Source organism: Rhamphochromis longiceps, linkage group LG3 (assembly GCF_057381845.1).
Source record: "Rhamphochromis longiceps isolate RC_006_pf linkage group LG3, R_longiceps_female_GT1.1, whole genome shotgun sequence".
Classification (NCBI taxonomy): Eukaryota; Metazoa; Chordata; class Actinopteri; order Cichliformes; family Cichlidae; genus Rhamphochromis; species Rhamphochromis longiceps.
The window spans coordinates 38,113,790-38,132,223 of record NC_140559.1 but is presented as its reverse complement, the minus strand read 5'-3'; the positions used below and the strand labels follow the sequence as shown (position 1 = coordinate 38,132,223).

Here is an 18,434-nt window from a genome sequence, read left to right as displayed (position 1 = left end):
TGTAAATAGTCAACGGTGCAATAGACTCAATACTTGAAATGTGCAATTCACTTGTATTTTTTATTTTTATTCCTATTTATTCTATTTATCCCCTTCGTATATTTTATTTATATTGTCTCTGTATTTATATATATGTGTGTGTGTATAACTCTGTAACTTCTGTCGGTGCTGTGCTTTTTTGGAAATCGAATTTCCCAGAGGAACCCACCCGAGGGATTAATAAAGTTCTATCTTATCTTATCTTATATATATATATATATGTATATATATATATATATATATATATATATATATATCGACAGGATGTTTGCAAAACATTTCATGGTTTTGCTTAAATATACATTCAGTTTTTACGTCCGAGTATGTTATTAGTGTTCCTTTCTTTAGCAGGTTTTTGCATGAACTGCTTCTTTGTTCATTGAATCAATATTAAGCCTATCCCAGCTGACTTAGGGTGAGAGGCAGGGTACACCCTGGACAGGTCGCCAGTCTGTTACAGGGCTAATACTTACTAATTAACCTATCCTCAATAATTGCACGAATGTGGGAGGAAGCCACAGTATCCAGAGAAAACCCAGGCAAACTCAACACAGAAAGACCCCGGCCTGATCGTGGAATTGAACTCAGGACCTTCTTGCTGTGAGGCAACAGTGCTAACCACCATGCTGCCCCATTTAATTAACATTACACTGAAATAAACATTTTTAACTTTTCAATTCTTTTCTTGTCGTGTGGTCACTGATATTTAAGTGAGAAAGCGAGGTTCTGCTGATGTGTAAGGAATTTAATGCTGTTGGCATCAAGGCGAATTTACAGCACTAACTTAAGTGTTTATTCCAAGGCTACATGCACTTTCAAAAATGTACAGCTGATCTGTGTTTTAAAAAAGCATCCATTGGGTTTAAAAGACAGCAAAGAAGTGCACTGAAACAGTAATGGGCTAACTCACATGCTTCCCCTGAATCAATGCCAATTTAGGGTGTTGTTGATAGTGAAGACAATCTTTAGCAATCTGAAATAAGAAGGCATTCATCATTTTCAACGTTTTCAGCAAAATAAAGCTTAATCTTCATCTTTCATTCCAGAAAACTTTGCAAAAGAAAAGACAAACCAGTGTTTTCCATTCAATAAGGCCAACAAGTCAATGAAGTCATTGGAAAAAGTGCTCAAAACAGGATAAAATATATGTGTCTTTTTAATTTGTCTCCTCATCAGTCCAAACTTTTAAGTCAGGCGTCATGAACATCATGATTTTTTACAGGCATTAAATAGTCACTTTTATTAATAAATAAAGATGTAAACATAGTCATGATTACACCCTAGTGATCTTAAAAACTACTCAAATAGCCGGTGAGGCCTTAATGCAACTACAGCTCTGTTTAGTAAGACTGTAGTATTACAGTCTGTCATCACTCAGCATCACAAAGAATATAAATGCATTTAACCTCAGTAAATGTTATGCTTTGGTTCTTTGAATTGCAGCAGTTTTTCTGATTTTTAAGTAAAAGCAAATGGAAACTTTCCCAAGATCAGCGTTCTTAATCCAGTTCTTTTGCACCCTCGTGAGTGATCATGTGTACATGCTTGTGTATTAGTAAAAAAAGGGGACTTTTTCCAATGCCCGAGGTCAAAACCTGAGAAGAAAAGCGTTATTCATAACCTCCAGATTTGATGATCTGCATCACCATGAGTTACAGAGCAACTGCAAAGTCATAACAACACAACGAAATCATGAGATGCACTGTAAAATTTTGTAATTTAAAGGTTATTTTTATATTCTATATTATGAAATGTGTTTTATTTTAAATTTGGGGGCATTTTTTCATGTCCGTCATAACATATTCCAAAATTATGTCAAAACACACTCACGCACTTCTGAGGTGTGTGAAGAGGCCATTAGCAGTTTATTCCAGCAGAATGATTTCTTTGAGTGATCTAAAGTTTAGTCGTCGGACATTTGATGTACGGCACCTGTTTTTGGATTTAAGTTACACTTTGCAAGAATGAACACAGCTGTGCGCTTCACACCCAGCTACGCGCACTTCTGAAGACCTTTGAAAAGTGAAGTGTAGAATGTCTCAAGCAGCTTTTAACAGGAAGCAATTCTTGTTTTCTTGGTGTAACCTGAAGATGGTTAAAAAAACAGGAAATGTGACATCACATATAAAGGTATTTCCACTACACATAGTTATTATTTTTAGTTGCCTGGACGTTTTACTCTAAGTTCCTGATGGTCGCAAAGACTGCTCAAAAAACGTACTTTACCTTACTTTACACTTAAAAGGGGGTTTGTGTTCTTTTCATAATAACATATGCAGGACTAGCTGGAGTTAACGGGCTACTTCAACCGTTTATGCAGCAACAAAAGTTTAATCTCCAAAAAGGTTTTGTGGGGAAGCAAGTGAAAAATGGTAGTGCATGCCAACTTTGCTTTGACAGCTTACAGTAATTTTTATTTCGGCATTGTAGAGCCTATAGCATTTATGTGCTTCCCCTGCTGGACCGTTTTACTGTCAAAACACTAGTGAGCAGTAGAGCTTCTCTTGAAAATTATTAGCCATGAAAATTACGCTTAGAGTTACAAAAGAGTTTGCAGTTAAATAGTTCCAACTGTACAGTAACTGTGTGTTAGACATGGACGCTACTATCTACTACCAATCTAAACATATCTCCATGTTTCTGATGGTGATGACTTCTGACTGACTTTGAATGCAATTATCATTCCAATACTATGAGAAATAATAGCCTCGTTATAATCTATGGATGCATCTCGCTAACATAGTTGCTTTGTGTTGCAGAATGTGTAATGTGAAAGCAATGAAATAATATTTTATTCCCATTGAAAGAACAGACATCGGTCGTTTTTAAAGCAATTTTGTGACAGAAATATCTGAAATACAGACATAAACTCTATAATTGCAGCTGTTTTCCCACTTGTGTCCTTTTTCACTGTACTAAGGGGGAAACCTTTCTTTCGGAGGCCAGAGGGGAGAAACTAATGAATGCTTTAACTTCATTTGAGAGATCAGCACCCAGAAGCACAATTTCTGTTGGCTCGCTGTCACTTTTAAAAGAATGGAGTTGAAGCTGGGGGGGGGGGGGGGGGGGATGTTTGTGACAGAGAGAAAGGAACAGGAGGAGGGATTTGCAGACCGGATAGCGGCTCAGTGACATCAGCTTCGAAAAATGTGTGTGTGGAATTGAGAGAGTATGTGTGGAATCAGAGGGAAAATGGCGAATGGGAAGGAGCTCCCACTCTGCTCCTTTTACCGAGAACTAAAGAGAACACGAATGTGTGCTCGTCGTGTTATTCCTGCTGGTTGTTTGTTTCTTTAACTTTAAATTAACCCCACATGTATAACAAATATTTCTCTGGGTTATACTCCAAAAAGGCCCTATTTTAATAAGAGATCAATTGAAGAAATGCCCCAAGTTACCCAGTGATGCATCTGTGTGGGTTTGAGCACGTGTCTGTGGATTCATCTTGCAGTGTCAAAGTGCTTTGAGGACTAAGTGAGTGCTAAACATTTAACAGTCCATATTACCATGGGCTAAACTAAAAGTAGGAGAAGGTAAAACACATAAAATATTTGGATGGAAAGAAGATTAGAGACTAGTGATCACTACTGTGAAGCTTGAGGGTCATTAATGGTGTTTTTAGATTGATTACATGACTAAGCCAATAAAAGAAAGCTAAACCAATAAAACAGCTTAGCACAATAGTCACATGACAGCAAGAAGCTCCCAGGTTTGAAGCTGTCCAAAGACTCTTGTCAGGTTAGCTGGTAAATCTAAAGTGGTGTTAATGTGACTTCAGTGGTTAGCCTGTCCATATGAACATCACATCTCAGCTAGGGTCCTGGATAAGTGCCCTAAACGAGAGTGCTGAGCCAAGGATAAAGCAGCATTCACACATCGGATACTTGAAATTTGTGCAAATGGCGAACAAATTGACATCGAGGGAATGCCTGAATCAGTGCTATCCAGAAGCTCTGAAGAAATGCAAGCTAAAGATGTCCCTTATTTATCCCCAAAAGCATTAATTGAAAGGAAATGAAGAGACATTAAGAAGATAAGATGACAGTGTGTTACAGGGAACACACTGTCAAGCTTCACAGCCCCCTGAAGTCCCTTCAAAAATCGAATTATTATTATTACTAGTAGTAGTACTAGTATTAGCATTAGTATTATTACTGCCATATATAGCGTCGTGTTATTGACAGAGTGAGGCGTTGTTTTCAACAGACGATCTCAGGGCGAATCAGACAGCGTGCTTAACCGTGACCGAGAGAGAGAGAGGAGGGCGCAGAGAGAGAGACAAAAGGCGTTTCCACGTTAGAGCAGCCAGTTTCAGAGGCGGATAGCGAAGCAAGCGGACATAGTGACACCTCACGAGCATCATACACCCCAAACTCGTGCTGACAGTTCGTCTAACCCAGGCACCGCTGCCGCGTTTTGCCACGCTGATGAATCACACTCAAGTTCATCACTGAGCGCCTTAAAACCACAAAAGTGAACCGAAACCAAGCGGGACTGACCAGGTGGACTTTTTTCCTCCCTCCTTGCACCACGTCTGCCGCCTCTGTCGGGCTGCTTTCTACGAGTTTTAGCGTTTTAGAGGAAATCGTCCCGCAGACTCACGCATCACTTCCATCTCTGTGTCTCTCTCCCTGCCTGTAGCTGACTCATTTTTGCTCCTCGGGGTGAGTACATCTCTTTCTAACTCTCCCTTCCTGTCTCCATCTTTTTTCTTTTTTTAAAAAAAAAAATCGTGCTTTTTCTCACACGCCCGTGGGGGATTGTTGCTTTAAGACCCATTTCCCCCAGAGTGTACTTCATTCATTTGACCGTCATCCCGCTCTCCATTCATGGACACGGCTCATTTCTGTCATTGCATACCGTTACATGGAGGCTGTGTCGGAGACTCGCCTACTTCACAGCCTGCTGTCAATGAGAGTTGTTTTTTGTGAACTATAAAATAAACCTGAGACCCCTGTGAGGAGGACATACAACATTGGTCAGTTAAGTGATTCCACGGGGCGTTCGTCACAGTTGTTTCTTAACAATAAAATAAACACTTTTAAGAAGCTAAAATTGAAATAAGTGTATGTCCTTTACTCATTCATGGACTTTTAAATGGCAAATGGATGGATGTTTCATTCTCAAGAGTGCACTGAATACACCATTGATTAAACTAATTGGATTGAGTGTGGCTGTGGGCAGGCTATTCATGTATCTAGTGTCCTTTTCATTACACCCCTGCTGAATATCCCCACAGTTTTCCTTGTATAGGCTGGACGATTACAGTGCACTCTCCCACTGAATCCCAGCTATACTGTGTGATAAAAGTCTGTGGTGTTGGTTTAGTAGATCTGTATTCATGAGGATCACATGATCTGGAATATTCTGGCTCTAAACCAGAGGAGCAGATGATAAAGCACTGGTGACCACCTGTGACTGTCCCGGATGGCTGAGAGTGTGTGTGAGCGGATGGGGAAGGGGTGGGTCTTTTATGAATGAATTTGGGTGGATGGCCAACACTTTGTGCGTGCACATGGGTGGGGGTGAGCGGAAGTCTTCTTCCCCAACTGTAACAGACTTATCTCGACTAAGCTACTCTTCTTATTCCCTTGTGAACTTGTGAATAAGGGATCATGTTTGATTTGGCAGATTTTTAGCCAGATGCCTTTCCTGACACGACTGTTTTCTATAGGTGGCTTGCACATGTCACACCAGCATTTTTCTTTGAATGTTTGCAACAGTTTCTACTTAACTGTAAAAGACTTCACACAAACAAAAAGCTCCAGTGACAAAATTTAAACTATTGTTTTTAAATTCATAATGTTATTTATACTGTTATAATACATAATGTGTAATTTCTAATATGTTCTTAAATCTATAGCTGGCCCATGTTACCGACGCATTGATTATGTTTTTCTTGTGTCAAAAGTGACGTCTGCACAGCTCTGTCCTGTTTAGTGCTGAGGAAGCGAGTGCTTTTTTTCAATATTCTTCTGAACGATGGGATAAAACTATCAAGTTGTCTCCACTCAGATAAAACCTTTACATCAGTGCTGGCATAAGAGGAAAGAACGGCAGGTATAATGGGACCATTATTAGCTACAGCCCTTAACTAATGTGTTTTGTTTTTGATAGAGGTTTGACATATGTAAAAACAGCCAAAAAGATTAATTAGAACTATAAAGAGATACAAAAAAAGTAAAAAAGAACAAGGCAATTTTTGCGGATTTTACCATCAGTTGTTCTCCCAGTTTACTTTTAAGTCTGTTTTAAGCTAAAACATTTATTGCTGTATGTAAATTAAACCCATTTTATGTTTCCCTTTGCCACTTCTTAAGCCCGACATTGGTCGCGTTGCTTGCTAGCATAAACTCAAGCAGTCATTTTTTTATGGTCAAAAGTTAGAAACGCATCACGGTAAAGATGCTGGCACAGTATTTAGCATATTTATTAAAAAATGACACGAACAATTAGCCAAGTAGATCCTGATTAACTTTGTTGACATGTAGCTTCTGCTCTAATTTTAGCTATTTGTCATTAATTACTGCATATTCCCATTCATTCTGACCCCATCTGCCACACTCATACAGCACATTGCACTTTAGCGTGTAACAGATGCACAGTGTGACAGCTGTCAGTCCATTTCCTGTTAGGTCACATTCCACTTATTTTTTATCCCTGAACACTGTCCAATCTTTGCAAGCTGTCGAACATTCCTGTGGACTTATAATACATCTTTGTGAGGACTTTTTTTTTTTTTAACTTTGCCTGAGGGTAAAGCTTAATTTTAGGTTATGAACAGAGCTTAAGGGTCCTCACAGTTATACAAATAGAGGCCTGTGTGTATGAGCCTTGACTAGGCTTTTTGGGAGCCGGTCTCCTCTCTTTTTTGATACATGTATACATCGATCTGTCGTTGTGCACACAGAGAAAAGAAATAAGTGGGACAGCAGAAATGTGCTTCCTCTCTCAGGTTCACTTCCTATATATATGTGTGTGTGTGCGTCTGTTTGTGGTTTCGGATTTCCTCCTGCCGCCGACAGGGGAATGTTTGTGGTCGATTGTTTGCAGGCACCGAGACAAATACAGTATTTGGGAAAAGCGGTGTTAAACTGGCGCTTGAAATAATCAACACCAAAGGCACAATATGCTCTTTGATTTTGTTTATTTTTTCCATGCACTTTCGCAATTTCCTTTTCAACAAGCTGTTGGTTGTCGCACATTACAGACAATAGAAATCTAACAAACCCATTTGTGCAACAGCTCACAGCCTAACAGCCAAAGTGTTAAAAGGACCTGTTATTTTTGGTAGAACATTGCTTCACCACAAGTCGAAAGCCAAATGTGCACTCCATTTTAGGCTATATGAAAGCCCAGCGTTGAGTATGGGTATGTCTCAAACCACAGGAAATGAGGAATTGAAACTTTGCTGAGACAAATCTGGACTCACTAACATCCGATCCATTTCCTCTGTCCCCGCTTTTAGTTTCATTTGGTATGAGACACCACAAAGTGCAGTGCATTTCCTCCTCACATTCTCTTGCAGAAGTAAACTTGGCTTTATCTCATAGCAACAAACATTAATAAAAAGATCCATGTTCAATTCAATTCTATTCAATTCAGTTCAATTCAGTTCAATTCAATTCAATTCAATTCAATTTTATTTTATTTATATAGCGCCAAATCACAACTACAGTCACCTAAAGGCAATTTATATTGTAAGGTAGACCCTACGATAATACATACAGCGAAAAACCCAACAATCACATGACCCCTATGAGCAAGCACTTTGGCGACAGTGGTAAGGAAAAACTCCCTTTTAACAGGAAGAAACCTCCAGCAGAACCATCTGCTGCGACCTGTTGGAGAAAGAGAAGGAAGACAGGATAAAAGACATGCTGTGGAAAAGAGCCAGAGATTTATAACCAGTGTTGGTCAAGTTACTTGAAAAAAGAAATCAGTAACTAATTACTGATTACTTCCCCCAAAAGTAATCCCGTTACTTTACTGATTACTTATTTTTAAAAGCAATTAATTACTTAGTTACTTAGTTATTTTTTAAAAACACGATTTACAACCTGAATAGGTAATAAAGCGATAGATCTTTCAGCCCAATTCTACTTTTTCTGCATAATCCATCATACAAAATGTAATCAAATGGAAAAGTCTCTTTTTAAAACTTGTTTTGTTAGTTTTAATCTTTTAACTTTATGCATCAAGCAAAAATTTAATTATATGCAACATTCTCTCACTGGAAGAAATTAGTTTAACATTGAAACCTATTTTCTACACATTCCAGCACATAAAATAAAATATTTTTTGTGTTTACACTCACTCTTTCAAATAGATGCAAGTAAAACACAGCAGAAAATAAATAAAGTCAAAGACTCAGCGGTCCTGTTGCTCTATTTTCACCTGTAAAGCAGGAGTGGGGGTAGGCGGAGGTTTACCCTGGTGCAGGTGGTGCAGGTGTGCCGCGGTCAGTGGAAGAATCCGCGAGTTTCTCTGTGAATTTCCCATTACGTCGTTGCGCACTCGGTGCTTGCTTGGAAGTTTAGGGTTTTTTTTCGCTGTAAAAATAAGTTTTTTTCCCACACACAACGGACACTAATGTTTTTGTCACTTTTTATGGAATCAAACTCAAAGTAAGGTCAGTACTTCCACGCTTTAAACGCTGCACGCTCATACTCTCTCCCGCACTCGATATATTAACCATTGTTGATCTGCACACAGCTGTCGCCACGAACGTCGCACTTGCTTACGTCACTGTCATGAGACATTCTCGCAAAAAAATCACGGTTTTAGTAACACAGTAACGCAGCGTTCCTACAGGTAAGTAACAGTAATCTAATTACCGTTTTTGCAATAGTAATCCCTTACTTTACTCGTTACTTGAAAAAAGTAATCGGATTACGGTAATGCGTTACAAGTAACGCGTTACTACCATCTCTGTTTATAACTAGTATGATTCAGTGCAGAGAGGTCTATTAACACATGCTGAGTGAGAAAGGTGACTGAAGAAGAAAGACTCAATGCATCATGGGAATCCCCCAGCAGCCTATGCCTGTTGCAGCATAACTAAGGGAGGATTCAGGGTCACCTGATCCACCCCTAACTATACTTTAGCAAAAATGAAGGTTTTAAGCCTAATCTTAAAAGTAGAGATAGTGTCTGTCTCCCGAATCCAATCTGGGAGTTGGTTCCACAGAAGATGGGCCTGAAAACTGAAGGCTCTGCCTCCCATTCTACTTTTAAATACTCTAGGAACAACAAGTAAGCCTGCAGTGCGAGAGCGAAGAAATGTTAACTGCCAGTTCTGAAAAAAAGTTGGGAGATGCTCTAATATGTAAATAAAAACAGAGTGCACTGATTTAATTAGATGTCCACCTGCAGTTCCTTTAGAGCAGGTTTATTTCAGCTCTGTGGTTCGTCACACTCGAATCGTGTGTTTTCAGCTGCTGATGAACAATCACTAATTAGTCATCAGTCGTTTCCTTAAGTTTGCCAAACTTCAGATTTTTGTTCAGAATTTTGTTGGTGTCTCTCAGTGCAGAAAAGGAACCCACAGAAAACAGAAAATGTATAAACTGAGAAAATTTACAACTATTTAATGCATATTTTAGCCCATTTTCAATTTCAGGGCATTAACACATCTTCAAACAGTTGAGACAGGGCCATGTTTATCACTGTCTGGGATCCTCTTTTAACTAATAGTCATAAACAGAATCATGCCTGTTTTCACTGCAATACTTCCTGAGTGCCTGATGATCACGGGCATCCAAAACTGATTTTTGACTTTGTTTGATCATGATATCTACTGCCGATGATGAGATATTCCAAGTCTTCAAAATGTTTGATTAAGCAACATCATTCTTGAATTATTACAAATTTTTTGCAGATTGATGAACATCTGCCTATTTTTTCATCTGAGAAACTCCACCTCTCTAAAATGCTCTTTTTATACCCAATCATGTTACTGACCGATTAACATAATTAGCAAAACGTTCCTGCACTTGTTTCTTTTATTATCATTTACTTTACTAGCCTTTGGTTGTTCTATCTCAAATTTTGAGACATGGTACTGCCATCAAACTCAAAACAATCAAAAAAAATGTAATTACATATTTTCTCAGTTTAAACATTTCATATCTTTTCAGTATTTTATTATTATTTATTAACAAGATATAGGTCCATGAGATCCTGTCAAATACAAACATTTTGAAGAAGAATGCTACGCTTTAACCACTCGTACAGCAGGCAGCCCCATACTTTACCCAAGATATTGAACTACAACCAAAACAAACTGCTAAAAAAAACAAAGAAAAAATGCAAAAGTTGACATTTAATCTTTTCCATCCACCATTGAGATCGTGATGAAGCAACAACATGAGAACATTTTCAAAAAATTAGAAGAAGGTAGAACGTGACGTAGCCTTATGTATCAATTATCAGTTATTATTAACATTTTCATTTTTGTTTGTGAGCACACTTAAGGATATTTCATTTATTTTTTCACATCTCATTGTAGCTTTCTCTGCTACTAAAGTTTCCACGATCAGATATTTTTTTTAAATTTTATATCATTTTATTATTGCTTAGATTTAGAAGTTGTTAAAGAACTGCATTTTTAAGTGATTAAAAGTCTCTGACAAAGTAGATAAAAACCTCGGCTAACCTTCAGTTTCTCAGTGGCAGATGACACTGACAGCAGGTGACATCCATTATTTAATAAAAACCTTGTATAGGCTTGATCTGACAACAGTGCATGTCAACGCATTACGCTGGGTAATTAAGCTCACATTGTGCTGAAAACAAACACAGACGTGTGTGGTCTTAAAGTACAGACTCGGGTATCATGAAAAGCAACCTGTGTTTCGCAGCGAAGATGCCTCGCCGTCACTCTGGAGGGATCATTTCCTGCAGCAGGAGATCCTCTGACATGCCTCCCGGTTCACAGAGGGGAACATATATTTCACTGTCAGACTATCCCTGCCTTTTGTTTCCCATTGCCTCTCACCCTTCGGCTGCAGATTTATTTATTTTCACCATGTGTACACAGGGCTCCCCAGGAAGCTATGAGTTACAGAAGGTCACTGGTATTATGGCATGTTACATCACTGCCTGTAATCTGCACTACAGCTTGCAACGTCCTGCAGCCTACTTTTCTGAGCTGTGTTTAGGTGTCCACTGACAGATTAAACCTTAGGAGCAGATTCCACTTTCTATCCAAATTAGAATATTTCTGTCTATACAATCAGCAAATAATATAATCTTTTTCTTTTTAAAAATGCAACAAAATTTGCACTGGAAGCCTGCAACCCAAACCAAACTAATCTTCTGCAACAAATAAACACATCCAAGTAGTTTTGAGGATTTTTTCCGTTTTACTTTCTTTTAACGAGTTAAGTATCAAAGTTCAGCTGCAAATTAAAGTTGAATCTATGTCACTAATGTTTAACTGGGTAATTCTCTTAAATACTATTTCTTTCCATTTATCGTGGATGGATTTATGAAGCCTACCACCTAAACACCAATGAGTCATTCTGCACTCTGCTAGCAAACTCCTGTATTTTTCAATGTGGTTGGGTTTTTAGGTCAAGTTTGTAGAAGCAACATGTTTCATTTTGCAAGTCTTGCAGGTAAAACTTTTAATTTGTAATAATCCAATAATCTCTTTTCAGCTGTATTGAAGTAACCGTGTTATCTTCATACAAAACAGACACAACATTAAAATCCAATAAAAATAATTAAAACCTAAAACTGTTTCAAATACTGTTTTCTCTCTGCAAACGGTTAGGCTGAATGGGGTGGGGCCTCCATGCGTCACTCTTCTTCTGGTGCATAACACAGATGCTTGGGTCTGGGATCTGGAGAAGTTGAAGGCCGGGTCAGGACCCCAAGGTATTTGTCATGCTGCTCACCCAGTTTGTCGTGTGGCAAGGTGTATTGTCCTTCTGGGCAAGGTTGCTGCAGATGGACAGAGTCATTCCCGTTCTGGGGGTGATTGCTGTGCATCAATTTTTAGATGGTGGTTGTTGACGTATTAACATGAATGCTTGAGCCCAAGATTACTCATAACTGCACATCATCTGAAACAGTATGAAACCTTGGTCAGATGTCTCTGTTTCAGTCATTGGGGTCATAGAAAGTGATACCGCCAGCATGGCCGAGCAGTGGTCATGAGTGAAACCGGAACCCACAGCCAAGTTTACCACCCCCGCTGATTTAAAAAAATGTCAAACACTGTTTATTGTTTAAAATTTACCCCGAGCACGTCCGCTCCACTCTTTGGCAAACAGGATGCGATGCCTTGAAGGGGAAGTCTGCATTTCCAATTACATCACCAGATGTAGTCTGTTTTTACTCCCTGCTCTCTTGAATTCTCGATACATTGCAGATCACGCGTGGGTTACGTGGGTTTTGTCATTCAAAGCCACCCACACGCCTTCAGTATATCCTAATGTTCTGTCATGTTTGCAGGTTAATGCGCTCGACAGATTGTCATTTTGATGTTTACCTTAAAATTTTGCACGATATCCTGTATATATGTTATTAGGGAAAAGAAGAGGAAGCGAGCAGCTGGCCATCATTAATCATGCATTCAAACAAAAAGACAGATTTACCTTGTGTATCTGTATGTGTGCTGTGATGTGTTTCAAAGTCACACATGTTAAGCGCTCTCGATGCAGCCAAAAATTTAAAGAAAAAAAAAAAACACCACAGATTTAATCCCTCTGGCAACTGCTTGGTTGCGTGGTCGTTTGGTTGCTGTGCTACAAGTGACGCCTACACAGCTACTTTGTAATGCTTGCTGCTACTTTTGAAAATGTTCTTCTGCACTCCTCTGTGTAAGTGAAGCTATGCAAATAAAACACACCGCAGTTTTCCTCTTTTAGGGCGGAGCAGAAACGTGCTGGCTTGGTAGCAGGATGGTGTGATTTCAGCATGATTGTTGGTTAAACTAGAGTGATTCTGTTAATCGCTTTATTTATTTGTTAAAGGAGAAAGGGAGAAACACAGCAGGGGTGTTTTTCTGCTTTAACACAGCTGTGGAAGTGTTTCATAAGCCCAATCTGTGTGACTGGCAGTGTTTCACAGTGGCCACAGTAATGGATAAAATGATCTGCACACACACACACACACACACACACACACACACACACACACACACAGTACACCTAAGCCTATACAGACGGGCCAGAGTCACACAGACAGCAACAGCACAGACTGACACATGCACAAACACAAATGCTCTCTATCCCTCTGTTTTGCATGTATGCACAAACACACACTGATTAAAGCCATTCCTCTTCATCCGTGTGTATAATCTCCTCTGCTGCTTGACTCCAAATGAAACGCCTCAGTGGGTCTGATTGGATTTGATAAGACTTGATTCGATTGAAGCAGGAGAGGAAGAGAAGCAAAAACAACTCTCCCGTGTGTGTGTGTGTGTGTGTGTGTGTGTGTGTGTGTGTGTGTGTGTGTGTGTGTGTGTGTGTGTGTGTGTGTGTGTGTGTGTGTGTGTGTGTGTTTCAGGTGTTACAGGATATTATGTCAAAGGTCAGCTTGTATTGTTGTACCCGTTTCCACCCTTCTCTCTCTCACATGCAGATACTTGTTCCAAACCTTCTAACTGATTGCTGCTGTTGATCGAATGCATTTTAATAGTGTTGTGCAAAAGTCTTGAGCCATCTCTCACTTCTTTGCATTTTATTTGAAGCAGCCCGACTGTCTTGTAAATGTTTTAAAGTGCTCTTGACCAGCCTTTCTGAAAGTTTGTTTGCTTGCTACTCCCCTATGAACCATTTAAGCATAAAAAAGGCACCCAACTCAAGGTTGAACCAGTGTTGTGTCTACACATAAGAGAAAACTTAGCCAAGAGTTATTTTTAAATGATATCTTCAGGCACTTTGTTATAAGCAGCATGTCACAAAAACACAATTTGTTCCTTGTGTCCTTAAAAAAACTAACAAAAAAACTAAGAAACTGGAGAAGTGGAGAAGTGACAGACAGATGAAGAGCACATGATTAGTATCTAAAAGTCATGTACTTGAGAATGAGAAAAACGTCAAATTACACAAGAACTGGACTGAACATCTGTGCAACAGGTCTGACAGTGTGATGACTCCAATTTTGAAACTGTGTCTACAACCACCTATAAAGCACGATGGCGTCTTAGTCATGGTTGGGATGTTAATAGTGCTGAGGATCTCGTCAAAATTAATGGAAATTTGAACATAGAAAAGTGCCATAAGAATTTCATCCACCATACAGCATCATCTGGAAACCATCAGATTGACATTGGCTTCATTTTTCAGTGTGACAGTGATCCCAAACACACTTCCAATGCAGGGAAAATATTCCCAGATAGAAAAACACACAGTGGAACTCCATCAGCCATGGAGTGACCTCACCACAGCTCGAACCTCGACATTACTGAAGCAGTGTGGGATCATCTGAAGGCAGTCAACATCCAAAGAAGAGCTTTTCATGTCCTTCAAGAAGCCTGGAGAACTATACCCGAAAACTACTTAAAGAAATGACAAGAAAGTTGCCTAAGAGAGTTCAGACTGTGTTGGAGAATAAAACTTGACCTAACAACTATTGACTTTCAAGCTCATTAGATTTGTACAAACTGTGTTTTTGCCTCATATGTCGTTTTTACATGTTTGTACTTGTTTCACCATTTTCCTAAAATATAAAGAAATGTGGGCTGGCTCAAGACTTTTGCAGAGTACTGTATTTAACAAGAACATGTTGCTTGTTTCATTAGACGTGATGAGAGCTCAGTTATATTAATTTTGGTCGGGCAACAGGCTTGCCTTTGTGCTGAGCTAACGTTGTTGTGGCTGTAGCTTCACATTCACCTCATATAGTCTACTTATAACTGATATCAGTCTTCTCGACTTGGCAAGAAAGTGAATAAATGGATTTCTCAAAATGGCAAACTACTCCCCTGAAGTAGGAGATTTTAGAACACGCGTGTTACAATATTACAGACAATAAAAGCAAATAAGAGGTTCACTGTTTTATCCCACCTGCGGTTATTTCATCATTTAAGGTAAAAGTGAAAGTAATAACAATAAAAAACAATTCCTAAACCACAGTAACCTTGCTGAATGAGCTCATCTGTGTGTTTATGTGTGTCACAAGCAGCTAACTTTTTTATGGACAGTTTTTGTTTTTGTCTCGCAACAGACGAGGAGTCAGCCTGTGGCGCGTAGAGAAGCTGGCAGTGGCCGTCGGGGGGTCTGTTGTGTTTGTGCTTCTTCATCTGCTCGTTGGATGATGATGGGTCTTTGTGTGTGTGCGTCTAACTGTATGATGAAGAAGCTTGTGGCGTGGGTGGAAAGCACGGGTGTACAACAGTTGCTCTGATGAGCAATGAGCGGCTTGATGAGACACTTTGTGTTATTGAGGTGATTCAGAGCTGCAGCCGCCTTTTATCTTGCCCTGAGCTAGGCATAAACTGAACCAAATGTTGCCTTTATGCGCCTCCATGCTCTCGCAAGCTTTTGAAATACTGCTTTACTTTTAAATACCGTGATTTTTCACATACTTGTTTCCCCTGCTCACAGCTGTCTCAACTCTGATCATCCATCCACGTCTCAAAAAGGATGTTCGCCTCCTGAATGAATCAGTTAGAGCCCCCCGAACGTGTCTCTGAATGCCTTACTGCTGTTTCTTCTGTCTCCTTGTCAGCTGTTATGCATGTGTTCTTCATTGTGCGCGCACATACTTCACGTGCGGTTGAAAAGGCCTCGGGAATCAGGTTAACCTCCTTGCTGCAGAGATAAAAAATTCAGAGTACATGCGCACACACACGCGTACATATGGATGTAGCTTCTCTCCGCTTCAAATGAGACCGATAAAATGCGATGCAGGCGTCAAACTTGTTCTGGGTACGTTGTTTATGTAACCCTCTGGGGACCCGTGAGTCCACCTAGTGCTCGAGGTATTGCAGTCTGCACTAATGCATTGTACCATTACACAAAGACCCGGCTAGAAGCTTTTATGTAATACCTTTTCACGACTTTTTGGAGCCGATAAACACAAGGTGAGCAACGTGCTGCCTGCAAGCCACATCTGCCCTTGTTGTTTAGTTTTGGTCTGATCCCAGCACTTATTCAAAATTTAACAACCTCTTCAAATCGGTGAGTTACATGACATTTTTATTTATTAGTTGGAAGAATGTTTTCATAGAAACAGAAAAGTTCACATTTAAAAGAAGGAAAGCTGCATAAATCTCTATGGCTTTTTATTTTCAGTTACATGCACAACCTTGCAAAACTTATTGCCATTCTTCTGCTGGAAAATAAGTTTAATCCTCAGAGCTGCTGTAATCGCTTACTGGCCACATCATTAGGTACTCCTGTCCAACTCCTGAACATAATTAGCCAATCACATGGCAGCAATTCATGCATTTAGGCATGCAGAGATGGTCAAATCGACCTGCTGAAGTTTAAACTGAGCATCAGAATAAGGAAGAAAGGTGATTTAATTTGAAGTAACTGAACGTGACTTGTTTGTTAGTGGCACATGGGCTGGCCTGAATATTTGAGAAACTGCTGATTTGCTGGGATTTTCCCACACAACCATCTCCGCAGTTCTCTGTGATAAAACGTTTTGTTGATGTCAGAGGTTAGAGGAGAATGCCCTGTAACAGTACCTCAAGAGCATATCTGAATGCACAAGATGTCAAACCTTGAAGCAGAAGACATAAAGATAAATTGTTGCTGTCCATGTCCATCCCTTTATGACCACAGTGTACTTATCTTCTAAAGGCTGCTTCCAGCAGGATAACACACCATGTCACAGTTCACTGTACTCAAATGGCCTCTACCATCAGCAAAAAAAAGCACCTTTGGTACGTGGTCGAACGGGAGATTCTCATCATGGATATGCAGCCGACAAATATGCAGCGACTGTGTTTTGCCATCATGTCAACATGGACGAAATTCTTTGAGGAATGTTTGCAGCAGCTTCTTGAATCTATGTCATGAAGGCTTGAGGCACTTCTGAAGGCAGAAGACGGTTCAACCCAGTACTAGCAAGGTGTTTGTAATGAAGTGTCCAGTGAATATAATGTGTTGATATCCTTACACGCTGAATGAATTATTTATTTAAATACAACTAACAGTAAATATTATATTTGCCCTTGTGTGGTACTCTAGAGAAAATCTGCAGGTATTTGCTTGTAATATAATTGCTGCAATATAATTTAATGAAGCAATTACACGTTCTTTCTCATGGAGGACTTATACCCACTAACTGAGCAATCTTGCTAGTTGTATATGCTCTTGATTGCAGAAAAATCAGTTTCCGCTTTGCTTTCGCGCCACTAAAGGATGTGAAATGGTTTAGAGTAATTTTTTACTTTTCACTTTGAGGCCCTGGGCTGTCATCCCAAATGTTGCCATGCCTTCAGATGTTGTCACAGAGATGTGCACAAGATGTCCTTTAGCGTTGGCGGTTCAATACACTGAGCCAAGATGTGAGCCTGACATGAGCCAAGACATGGCGGGCCTTTTTTATAAGGCCCAATAAACTTCACAGTAGGGGGGAATTTTTGATGGGTGTTTAGCAAGTTAGTCAGAACTCTGTCAGTGAGGAGACTGCGGTGCTGGCAGCGAAGGTTTTGGTACTTAAACTACTTGCTAAGTTTCATGTGCTACAGCATGCTCTTTTCCAACATTAACTATGCATCAACCTTGAAAACTGATGCCGAACCAGTGTGTTCAAAGATGACGCCGAGGGGTCTTTTTGCAAGCATCAATATGTAAGGAATGAGGAGTGGGTGAGTTTGCCCCCTAACTCATCTGATATGTGTTGGCTGCAATAAAGTTTTCCACGATTCAGTTTTCAAACAGAACTGCCGTGTAAGTGGACTCTCGCTGTGTGTTGTTCACAGCCATAGTGACCTTATAGCTGGCCTCCAACATGCAGTTCAATATTTGTCTCACACTCTACTCTCTGTGCACTCCATTATTACAAACAACCCTTTTAGTCATCAGCGCCATGCACTGCTGCTCATGTTGTGCGCAGGCTCTTGGCAGACAGCATTTGGAAAGAAGTTGAACTATTGAGCGGTAAAGTCAATCTTACTAAACCATTAGCAGGAAAGGCAAAGCACAGACACGTCGTTGCTGCTGGGTTTCTGTGAATGAAAGCATCAATACAATCAGCCAATGAGAGACAGGCGATTAATAACCCTCCTATGTTCCTTTTTAAAGACCTTACACAGCATCTAGTCTCACATTAGGAGGACAACAAGCATGTGCAGGAGAGCAAATGGAACTTTAATGGTTGTATTGCATAAGCAGTAATTGAATCCAAGCAGTCTCCATGATGAAAGTTGTATTTCAATGATGTTGATAATTACAGCAAGAGCTGAGAGCTTTAAAGCAGGCGGT

General features: G+C 39.7%; 1 protein-coding gene across 1 annotated transcript in view; it reads left to right on the top strand.

Annotated features, from left to right (window-relative positions):
• Positions 1-4,338: 4,338 nt before the first annotated feature.
• pea15 (proliferation and apoptosis adaptor protein 15) overlaps positions 4,339-18,434 on the top strand; it is a 55,845-nt gene continuing 41,749 nt past the window's right edge. Inside the window, exon 1 of the mRNA XM_085396729.1 lies at positions 4,339-4,703. The gene's annotated coding sequence lies outside the window, so the exon portion shown is untranslated. The remainder of the gene's footprint in view (positions 4,704-18,434) is intronic.